The sequence below is a fragment of the Molossus molossus genome, unplaced genomic scaffold (assembly GCF_014108415.1).
Source record: "Molossus molossus isolate mMolMol1 unplaced genomic scaffold, mMolMol1.p scaffold_m16_p_13, whole genome shotgun sequence".
NCBI classification, from domain to species: Eukaryota; Metazoa; Chordata; class Mammalia; order Chiroptera; family Molossidae; genus Molossus; species Molossus molossus.
The window spans coordinates 46,197,461-46,208,286 of NW_023425348.1; positions in this window are offsets into that span (position 1 = coordinate 46,197,461).

Sequence of the window (10,826 nt, forward strand, 5' to 3'; positions counted from 1 at the left end):
TAATGAAAACATGTTTTTGGGGTTTTTTGTTTTTTTTTTGGTGTTTTTTTTTAAGTAGCGATTAGGCAGGAAGAAAACTGAAGTGTAAGTCTCACAAAGCAGGAATATGACTGTTGATGTTGGACTCTAAGAAGTCTAGTGTACTGCACCGCTGTCTAATAGGGTAGACATTAGCCACAGGTAGCTATTTAAATTTAATTAAAAGTGATTAATTAAATTTAAATTATTAAAGAATAAAATCAATTAAATATATATTTTTTTTAATCTTCACTCAAGGACATTTTTCCATTTTTTGTTCAGACAGAGTAGGAGGAAGAGAGAGAGACATCGACGTGAAAGGGACACATCCAGTGGCTGCCACCCACACAACCAACCAGGGCCGGGGACAAGCTGCAACCAAGGAACGTGCCCTTAGCGGGAACTGAACCAGAGTCTCTCTGGACCGCAGGCCAACGCTCCAACTGCTGAGCCAAACCGGCCAGGGCTAAATAAAAAATTTTTTATTCCTCCATGGCACTTAGCCACATGTCAAGTGTTCTGTAGCTATAGGCTAGTCTCTACTGTATTAGTGCAGATAGAGAACATTTTGATCGCCACAAAAAGTTCTATTCAACAGCAGTCAAGAGAACTGAGTCCTTGGCGATGTTGACACCTGCTGAGTGGAGTCTCCAAGAAGTTATGGGGGTGAAAGCCCTGTGGAAGGTGCATACAAGTAGTGACTAGCATTCTTGCTAAACTCAGCCCTGCCCTGGCCGGTTTGGCTCAGCGGTTAGAGCGTCGACCTGCGGTCCTGAGAGACCTGGGTTCGGTTCCCGCTAAGGGCATGTACCTCGGTTGCAGTTTGTCCCCGGCCCTGGTCGGTTGTGCGGGTGGCAACCACTCGATGTGTTCCTTTCACATCGATGTTTCTCTCTCTCTCTCTGTTCCTCTCTCTCCCTCCCACTCTACCTGAACGAAAAGTGGAAAAATGTCCTCGGGTGAGGAAAAAAAATAAAATAAATAAAAATAAATTCAGCCCTAACAACGTTACTCTCCTCCTTTGATAGCTACTGTGTAACTCATGCATACCTTGAACACACAAACCCAAGACCAGACGTTGTTCAATTGCTTCAACCAGTTTCCCTGACAGCACAAACCCGGTATGGTCCCAAAACTCTATCTCCCACCATGCTCCGGGCCCTTCTGAGTGTCTGTCTCTTGGGCTTTTGGGAAATGTAGTTTTTACAGCGTTCCAACTCCATAAAGTTCTAGCTCTGAACTAAGGCTCCCATGAGGCAATGCGTGGGCCATTCTGTCCAATGCACTGCGGCCGCCATGTCTGTTGTGAGGGGGCGCCAGAATTGGCACCCGAGGTTTAGTGAAGCCGTGGCGGAGGTGCCGAAGTCCCGGGAGAGGAGGAGGCTAGAGACCGCGCTGTGCCTTTTCCTGCCATTCTCAGATCTCTGCCACTCCGGAGCTATCGAGCTGCCTCAACTGAAGCGAAGCTGACCGGCCCCAGGGAGCTCAACAAAGTACTCAGGGCAGCATCCTACAGCTTGCGGTGTCGGAGAGGACCCTAGGGCAGCTCCTGGCTGGAGGCGCAGGCGCAAATGCCGGACCTCGCGGCCTCTGTAAACACCAAAGGGCGCCTGCGCAAACAGAGTGACTCGGGATGGACACCTGGGGGCGCCTTAGCCGAGATAACAGAATTAGAAACGAAACGTTTCGTCTTTTACTGTTGTCCTATCTCTTATGGTTTGCAAAGCACAACCCTCTTCATTGCTTCTTTGAATTTGACCCTACCAGCAGTCCTGTTGCAGATTGGGCAACGGGTCAGAGAAAGTCACACAGCCAGAGTCCTAGTATAATAGAAAGACCAGAGATGGTTCAGGATTCACAGGCTCTAGCCCAGGCTCTGCCTCTGACTTACTGTGTGACCTTGGGCAATTCTAGTCCCTTGGGGAATTAAGCCTTCTCATTTGTAAATGGAAATAGGTTGTTAGGAGGATCAAATCAGATGCAGGAATGAAACTAGATTCCCAAGCAGTCTATAAGGGCAAAATATTGTAGTTAGGTGATTGCAGATTGAAGGGTCCATTTCCTCATTCCATAAATTGCGAAACTGAGCCCCCCAAAAGGGGCAGGAGCTTATCCCACAGGTCTCAGCAGTCTGAGAAAGGGCTAAAGCTCAGCCATCCTGCCTTTGGTCCTGAGCCTTTCTTTGCACCCCAAGGATCAGTGAGTGTCTTTGTTGGATACAGACTTAGAGACACAGACTACTCTGAGGGCCTGAAGAAGACCCTAATCCCAATCCTACCCAACCTGGGCCTAATGGGGGAGGGTCCTGCTCTGTTGAGATGGCTACAAGAGACAGGAAGCTAAGAAAGATCTGGAGAATCCTGGAGAAAGAGAACAGTGTAGCTGGAACTGTACAGACCCTGCCTCTCAGGACATTGGCCCAGGTAAGGGAAGGGGCCCAGGTGGGACAGATATGGGGGTAGTTTTAGGGGGACAAACTCTGAATGGAAAGGAATAGGTGACTACTGGGCTCTGTTTCTGCACAGGGGAGGAATTGGGCACTCAGGTGACTCCATTTGGGGCTGGCAGCAGCTGGAGTTGATACCTGGGCTGGCTTGAGTGATGAGGAGAGGAAGTCATACACATTGAACTGAGGCTGTCGGAGCCATTCCCCCAGTCAGGTAGAATAGCCAGGTGGCACCATGGACACACCACATACCATCCCCAGGATCAGGCAGCTGCCCACCAGGAAAATGAACTTCTCTCTGTCTCGAAAGTGATGGAGCTGTGCTGTACCCAGGTGTTTCTCTCTGGAGTGCACTTAGAGGTTCTGGGGATAGGTTGGGGGAAGGGCTGGGAGACCCAGAGGTATGGTTGCAGATGGGGCCTCCCCCAGCAAGTCATGAACCATGAAAGGCAAGTGTTTGTAGAAATGGAAATCCAAGATCCTCCTCACATCCAAGTATCTAAATCTATGGGTCTTCACTTATCACCTCTGCTTTCAGTAGGGGAAACTGAGGCTAAAGAAGGAAAAAACTCTCTTAAGGACACACAGGAGTTGGAGTAGAACTGAACTAGAATAGCTGTCTTTCCATTACATGGCAGTGATCAAACATCTTCATCAAACATTTATTGAGTCTCTAATGTATACTTGGGCAAGAGCTACCTTGGGCTAGCAAGCAGGAGCCAAGATTGTAGTCAAACTTGGCTTTTAACCAGCCTTCCCAGTGACCTTGTGTTGGTTACTACCTTTCTCTGAGCATCAAATTGTCTGTAAAAAGTGTGTTGGGGTTGGAAACCTTATCCAGTGCTGTCTTAGGGTATGACTATGAATTGAAGAAGTTAAGACTTGTTAAGTGCATAGAACAGCACCAGGCACATGGTACAAGCTCAGTCAACATTAGCCACCGTTGCTGCTGGTGAACACAGAGTTGAGATTATCTGCAGACAGGGTTCTTCCAGAGCCAAGTAGGGCAGAGATGCTGCAGCCCCAGGTCTGCTCATCTCTCAGGTGCTTACACTCCATGCCCTGAGAGCCTATGTTTCTGGAATTCAAGAGGGAAACCCACGTCCCCATTTCTTTCTCTGGCACTGGTAACCTGGCAAGAAACAGGCTCCTCGAGTGTTTACATTGTTTACACCTTCTCATGCAACATGATTCCCTTTCCCACAACCTGAGGTCTAGAATTAACCTGTACATTACAGCCCTGGACAGTCAGACCAGGACCAGACCCTATACTCTTTCCAGGCCCTTCAGGCTGTGGGGTCATGCACAACCCTTCCTCTGGACAGGGCAGAATTAAAAAAAAAAAGGCTGCTGGCAGGGGCTTGGCCTGTGTGTCCCCTGAATAGAGCAAAAGGTGGGGGTGAGGGCTAGGGAGGAGCCTAGGTGGGAGACAGGGCCGAACATCAGATATCCTGCCACTAGCCCACCCTGTTTAAAGGTGGAGATCTGACTCAGTGCTAATTTTATCTGTGGTCCAAGTCTCCGTAATGGAAGTCTGCTTCAAACCCTTATTTATAAAGGAGGAAAGAGAAGCCCAGAGAGGCCAAGAACTCACCAAAAGCCCCACAGTAAGGTGGAAGTGAGACTCTATCTGGCAACTAGTTTGGAGGGGAAAGGACTTGGCTCCATCTCTCCTTCCCTGCTGTCACCACAATGCTGCTTGGAGCCAGCCTCCAAGCCGGTTCTGGGGGGTGTGGCAGGGTGGAGGTGAGTGTTTGGAAAGGTAAGGGGAGGCAAACAAACCTGGTCAGAGAGAAGCCCAGAGCTGACCTGGGGTGGGTGGACTTTGGCACTCTCCTTGGTGTGGTGGCTGCTGTAGGATTCTAGGGCTTCATTGATCAGTCTGAGGCCTCAGAGGATGAAAATACCTCGGGAGCACAATCCTGGAGGAGGGGAGCAAAGCAGATTCAAGAATGAGTCAGAGCACAAGCCCTAAATTTAGAAGGTGCTGAAGGAGGCAGCCTCCCCCGGGGAGCCCTGTGGAGGTGCTGCTGACCCAGAGCCTCAGGGCCAGCCATAGCTAGCAGGCAGCGCTGGCACATCAGCACCTTGTGATGAGAAAAGTCATTCTTGTTGCTGCCCAGGTACTTTACAGTCCGTGGACCCTGCTACACCCAGAGTCTGGACATTTACATAAGGGCCCAAGCTTAGGATCCTGCCACAAGTTCCCGCCTTGCTTTTCTTAGGCACGTTTTTAAATGACCACTCAGAGTTGAGCCTGTGAAAAAATTAGTACCTTTGCTCCAACCACCTTATAATTAATGGGTGCTTCTTGTGACTGGGCTCTTTATCTCCTGCTCCCTCATGACGTGGGACAGAGGATTCCCCTTCCAACCACTCTCTCATTGGACTCCCTCACTTCTGGGATCTCTAAGTAATAAATCTTGTGACTACTTCCTCTGTGCTAATGTATTGAAACTGTGCTTTCAATCAAAAGGGCCCTGGGATTTTCACTTCTCCAAAGTGGGAGCTCTGATGCTGAGGAAGCTATCTGCCAACCCAGTGTGGGTGGCTTGTGCCCTCTCATTCAGCCGGTCATAATCTGCATATTCCTAACACACACCAGCTTGAGTTTTCCAACACATGCCCCATGGAAGTGGAGCTGGTCTTGGGCCTATTCCAGGTGTGGATTTTGCCCCAGAATGAACCCTGACCCAGGGCGGAGTCTTCAGCCCCATTCTCAGAGACCCCACTGAGCCTTTCCCCACACCAGTGGTTTGCATGGTCCTGGGAACCAGCCCCTGGAGGATAAACATATCAGTACTGTCCTTCCACTGCCTGGGCATGGCCAGGAGCCCTGTGTCCTGCTGCTGTCCTAGCATCCAGTTGTCAGACACTGGGGAGGGGGCTCTGGGAATGCAAGGAGCCACTGAATGAAGACTTGTCAAAGGGGACCCATCGAAGCCTTTGATAGCTGTTTGGAATTGGGGGTAAGGGAGGAGAACAAGATGTTATAGTGCCCCCCTTTGTTTTATGCTCAACCGCTAGGCTCCAGGTAAACCCAGGCTGTCTTTTAAAAAACATTTTTTGTTGATTTTTAGAAAGAAAAGAAAGGAAAGGAGAGGGAGAGAGAGAGAAACATCAATGTGAGAGTGAAACATCAATCTGCTGCCTCCTGCACGGCCCCTACCAGGGATGGAGCCAGTGGGCACAGATGCTGTCACCAACCCCTGTGGGTAGGGACTTGAAATCATGGTGGTTCTGCCCACTGTTGCTCGCACCAATAGAACAAACCGTGTTCAGCAAAGCGGATCAGAAACTTTATTCTTTGGCCAAGGAATGGAGAAGGATGATCTTGTGCTCTAAAGATCCCTCCTTCCCCCGATTCTGGGGAGTTAGGAAACTCTTTAAGAGTTTCCGGGGGGAGTGAGGAAGTCTCAGGGGCAGAGATTTCTGAGAAAATAGTGGAGAATTCTCAAATTTCCAAGGGAGCATGCGCTGTTCCCAAATATGCTTGGGAAATGCCTAGCCATACACTGCATGACTCCAGGCTTGGGACAGATGAAGCCCCTTTTCTGGCAGCCCACACAACTTCCTTATTATGGTTTTGTTTTGTTTTTTAATCTGAAGGCTGGGCCCTCAGCACCCTGACTCAGAATAGTTTCAATCCTCTGGGACTACAGGAGTCTCGGGAGCATTTAGGATTTTGGGCTCAATCCCCAGTGGGGGTGTGTAGGAGGCAGCAGATCGATGTTTCTATCTCTCTCTCCCTTCCTCTCTCTCTCTCTCAAAAAAAAAAAAAAAAAAATCAATAAAAACATTAAGAAAAAAAGAAACATCCAAACCTATAAATTTTTTTTTTTAAGAATTTTTTTTTTTTAAATCCTCACTCAAGGACATTTTTCCACTTTGTGTTCAGATAGAGTGGGAGGGAGAGAGAGGAAGAGAGAGAGAGAGAAACATCGACATGAAAGGGACACATCGAGTGGCTGCCTCCCGCACCACCCAACCAGGGCCGGGGACAAACTGCAACGAGGTACATGCCCTTAGCGGGAACCAAACCCACATCTCTCTGGACCGCAGGCCGACGCTCTAACTGCTCAGCCAAACCGGCCAGGACTTAAGAATGTTTTTTATTGATTTTTTTAGAGAGCGATAGAAACATTGATGTGAGAGAGAAACATTGATCCTACCAGTCTGCTGCCTCCCACACTCCCCCTCACACACACTGGGGATCAAGCCTGCTATGTGGTATGTGCCCTGACCAGGAATTGAACTGGGACCCCTCAGTCCTTGGGAGGACACTCAATCCACTGAGCCACACTGGCCAGGCTAGAGAGTTTTTTATGAGTTTACTTGAGCCCAAACTGATGACAATAGCTAGAAAGCAAGATCTCAAATGCTCTAGAGAAAGACATTTGCAGTTTCTTTTGTGCATTTGAAATTAAGGAGGAAAAATAAGATTAAATGAAGGTGGGAGAAAGCAAGGTGGGGATTGGATTACAGGGCAATTAATTATGTGCTCTCTTGTGGGTTAATACCCTCTTCGAGGGGCATGACTTCTAACATTTCAAAGGTGTGTTAGCTGAGATGCACAAGGACAATGGACAGGAATTGCTTAAAACCTTTCACTAAAGAAGTTGTAGGCTTGTGCATGACTACCTACCATGACCTGCCCAGTTAGGAATTTGTGATCAAATCACCCTGTGAAGTTACTTTCTATAACAACCCTTTTTCCTCCCTTATCCACAAGGACTGAGGTCTATGAGGGCCTGGTGAGCAACTGTGCAGCACTTCAAGCCTTAGTGATGGGCGTGTGGCAATGCCTCAGGCGAATATTTGGGACATACTTAAACTAAAAACGGATTCTTTGCTTATCTGAAAATAAAGCTTCACTAGGTGTCCAATGCTTTATCTGATAACTCTTCTTCAGTGCTATGAGTGACTTAGCACGTCCAAGCATGTCTACCTTTGGCTGGCTGGCCAAGAAAGAGACTGAGATGGCGTGTGGCTATGTGGGACTGTGGCAGGACATCCATATGATGGGATGTGGCTGTGACAGAGTCACGAGGAGGAGTGAGGATATGAGTGACTGACTGACTCTCTCAGGTTCTAGCAGCTCCCTCAAGTTGGGATTTGGGTTGTTTGCTGAGGGAGGTCCAGCAGGGGTGGCAGGCCCGCCCTGGGCAAACACTTAGATCCGGCTCCAGAAGGGACAGGGATGCAGAGCCTGTTGCCATCAGATTGCAAAGGACATGTCTTTCTCAACCCAAGCCAGCCCTGGGGGCCTCAGAGTGCACTGCCTTGGGCCTTTCCGAGGGGCCTCTGGAACCACTCTCTACTCTGCTACTTCCTGGTGACATCACACAGGTCACTGCCCAGTCTTCTAGAACAGTGCCCCCAGAATTCTGCCTCGTTGCCCTAGGCAACCTGGAAATTTTCTCCACCCAAACTGGCAGGCCCAGTTAACCCTGAGGAGGGGGTGGGGGGGAGAAGGAGTCAGGGAGAGGCCTTCTCCTCATCTCCCAGAAGGGAGATCGAGGCAGCCATCCATATGTCTGACTAGATGGTGAGTAGGAGGGAGTACCCAGGAGCAAGTCAAGACTTGGGACACTGGGCAGAGTGGGGTCCTTGGGTGGGGGCTGAATCCCGAGGCAGAGAGAGGGTGGTCACTGTGCCAAGGTCACCCCAGGGTAGTAAAAGGGGGGTCATGTAATGGGGAGCAGAAACAGAGCAGGAAGAGGAGATTCTTATCTCTGCTTTGTCCCTGCTGGCTGGGCTGGGCCTTTGTTTATCTGTGCAGTGAGGGGCTGGGGCCAAATGACAGTGGTCTGAAGGTTTTAGTTCTGATGGGGACCCAGAGGGGGAAGTTGAAGGGAATGTTAGGGACCAGGTCATGGGTGGCTCCAAGCAGTTGTCCTGCCCCTGGGCTCCACTGGCTTTCAGGGAGCAGTGAGCAGAGTCTGGTGTGAATCTCTCCAAATGACTCCCAGGCTGAGGTACTAGAGTCCCCACATGGGCTCTGACTTACTGTGTGATTCAGGGGCGTCCCTGTGCCTCTAGGGGCCTCAGTTGCTCTCTGTATGAGGAACACATGAAAGACCGGGTGCTTGCCCAGCACCCTGGCTAGTGATTCCTCACATTCTCCTGCCGCCTCTCAGTTTGCTAAGCACCTTTCCTTCTTGATCACACTCCCATCTTCCACACCCACTCTAATTCCTGCTTGGTGATGCCCATTCTGGGGACCCAGACAAGAACAAGACCTGGGCCCTGCCCCAGGGGCTCGGAGAAGCCCCGCCATCCACTAGCTGTGGAGGGGCTCAGGTGCTGGGACAGTGGGTGCAGGGGCAGAGCAGGGTCACATTTTGCCAGTCTTTTCTACAGTTTATTTAATCTTCCATGATAATCTTAACAAACAACCATCATATCAAGATGTTACCTGAACACTTCCTGTTGATAACATGCCATTTTGGAACAGTGTATTCCTCCCTACCGCCAGCCCCCGCCCCCCAAGTTATATTTTTGGTTACTTATTTGGGAGTAAAACTGACACATTATAACTCTTTTCATTGCAATGCTTCTCAGAGAAGTAGCTATTATCATTCTAGAAGCTCAGAGAGGCCATGTCACCTACCCTTGGTCACACAACTAGGAAATAATATAGCAAGATTTGAATCCAGGTCCACAGACCTTTTGTACTCAGACTGTGGGAAGCAGGGGTGGCTGAGTCCTGGGACTTCTTTTTAGACTGCTCCCCCAGACACCCCCTCCCAGCCTTTCTGGGCTCACTCTTCTGCCCTTGAGCAGAGAGGACGCTTTTTTTCTGCTGCTTGGGGTGTTTGAGACAGCATGTGAATCTGCTTTGATCCTGGCATGTTTGGGAAGCTGACACCTGAGCCACAGACACCTAAATTCTTGGGTGGGAGCAGTACTTTCTTTTTTTTTTCCTCACCCGAGGATATTTTTCCATTTTTTGTACAGATAGAGTGGGAGGGAGAGAGAGGAAGAGAGAGAGAGAGAAACATCGACGTGAAGGGACACATCGAGTGGCTGCCACCCGCACGACCAACCAGGGCCAGGGACAAACTGCAACCGAAGTACATGCCCTTAGCAGGAACCGAACCGGGTCTCTCCGGACCGCAGGCTGATGCTCTAACCGCTGAGCCAAACTGGCCAGGGCGGGGGCAGTACTTTCAAGGGCAAATTAGTGATGAGTAAGATGAGGAGTGATGCCCCTCTGCCCACTTACTGGCCAGTTAGTCTGCCCTGAACCCAGGACCCAGGATTGAGCCTAGGGCATAGCCATCTGAGCCCATGGGTAGCAGCAGGGCACCTATCATTTCTGACCCAAAACCCAAAGATTCATTTTTGGTTAATCTATGTTAGGGTTTGATTGATGGTTTGGTTTCTACCATCTGTACCTCCCTAAGTGTCTCCCTGAAACTGGCTCTCTGGGGCGGGGAAATCGTTCTGTCAGTCTACCCTCATTGCTATCTCTTGCTGTCACCCTAGTCTTACCTATTTTACCCTAGACTGGGTGATAGGCATGACAGGTTTACTGCCCTGGTGCCTGCTGTAATGTGTTATTGGGGCCCTAAAAAGGCAGGAGCCACCAGACCAGTGCTCCCCTCTTTTTTCTTCATGGCAGATCCCAGAGGCTATGTACAGTTCACAAAGTAGGCTCTGTGTACCTTTCTTTGTGTCTTCCACCAGCCTGGGTGTGAAGCTGTCAGACGAAACTACCTAGGCCAGGGGAGGGCAGTAACCTGCCTAGAGTTGGGGTGGAGGCAGAGGAGAGGTACACAGTGAGAGCCAGAACCCTGGCCTCCTGAGCCCAGGGCCAGCCCACCTGCCACCCACTCCCAGGGACTTAAAGAATGTGGTTTAGGAGAGGAGGGGTAATTATCTGACTGGGCCCGTCACACTGCAGGTCTAAGGTCTCATTGGGGAACTGCAGCTCATTTTATAGGATTTACTTTGCAGAATGCTCCTTGGAGTAACTTGCCATCATGTCCTTGTTCCCCACCACCACTTCTATAATTTTTTTTAATCCTCACCCAAGAATATGTTTTATTTATTTATTTTATTTTATTTTATTTTTTATTTTTTGGTATGTGCCCCTAGCGGTAACCGAACCCGGGACTCTCTGGTCCACAGGCCGACGCTCCAACCGCTGAGCCAAACTGGCCAGGGCAAGAATATGTTTTTATTGGTCTTAGAAAGGGAGGGGGGTAGGGAGAGAGAGAAACAGGATTGGTTGCCTCCTGTTCATGCCCCAACCATTCATGCCCCTACTAGGGATCCAACCCGAACCTAGATATGTGTCCTGACTGAAAATCGAACCCACAACCTTTTTGGTGTAAGGGACAATGCTCCAACCAAC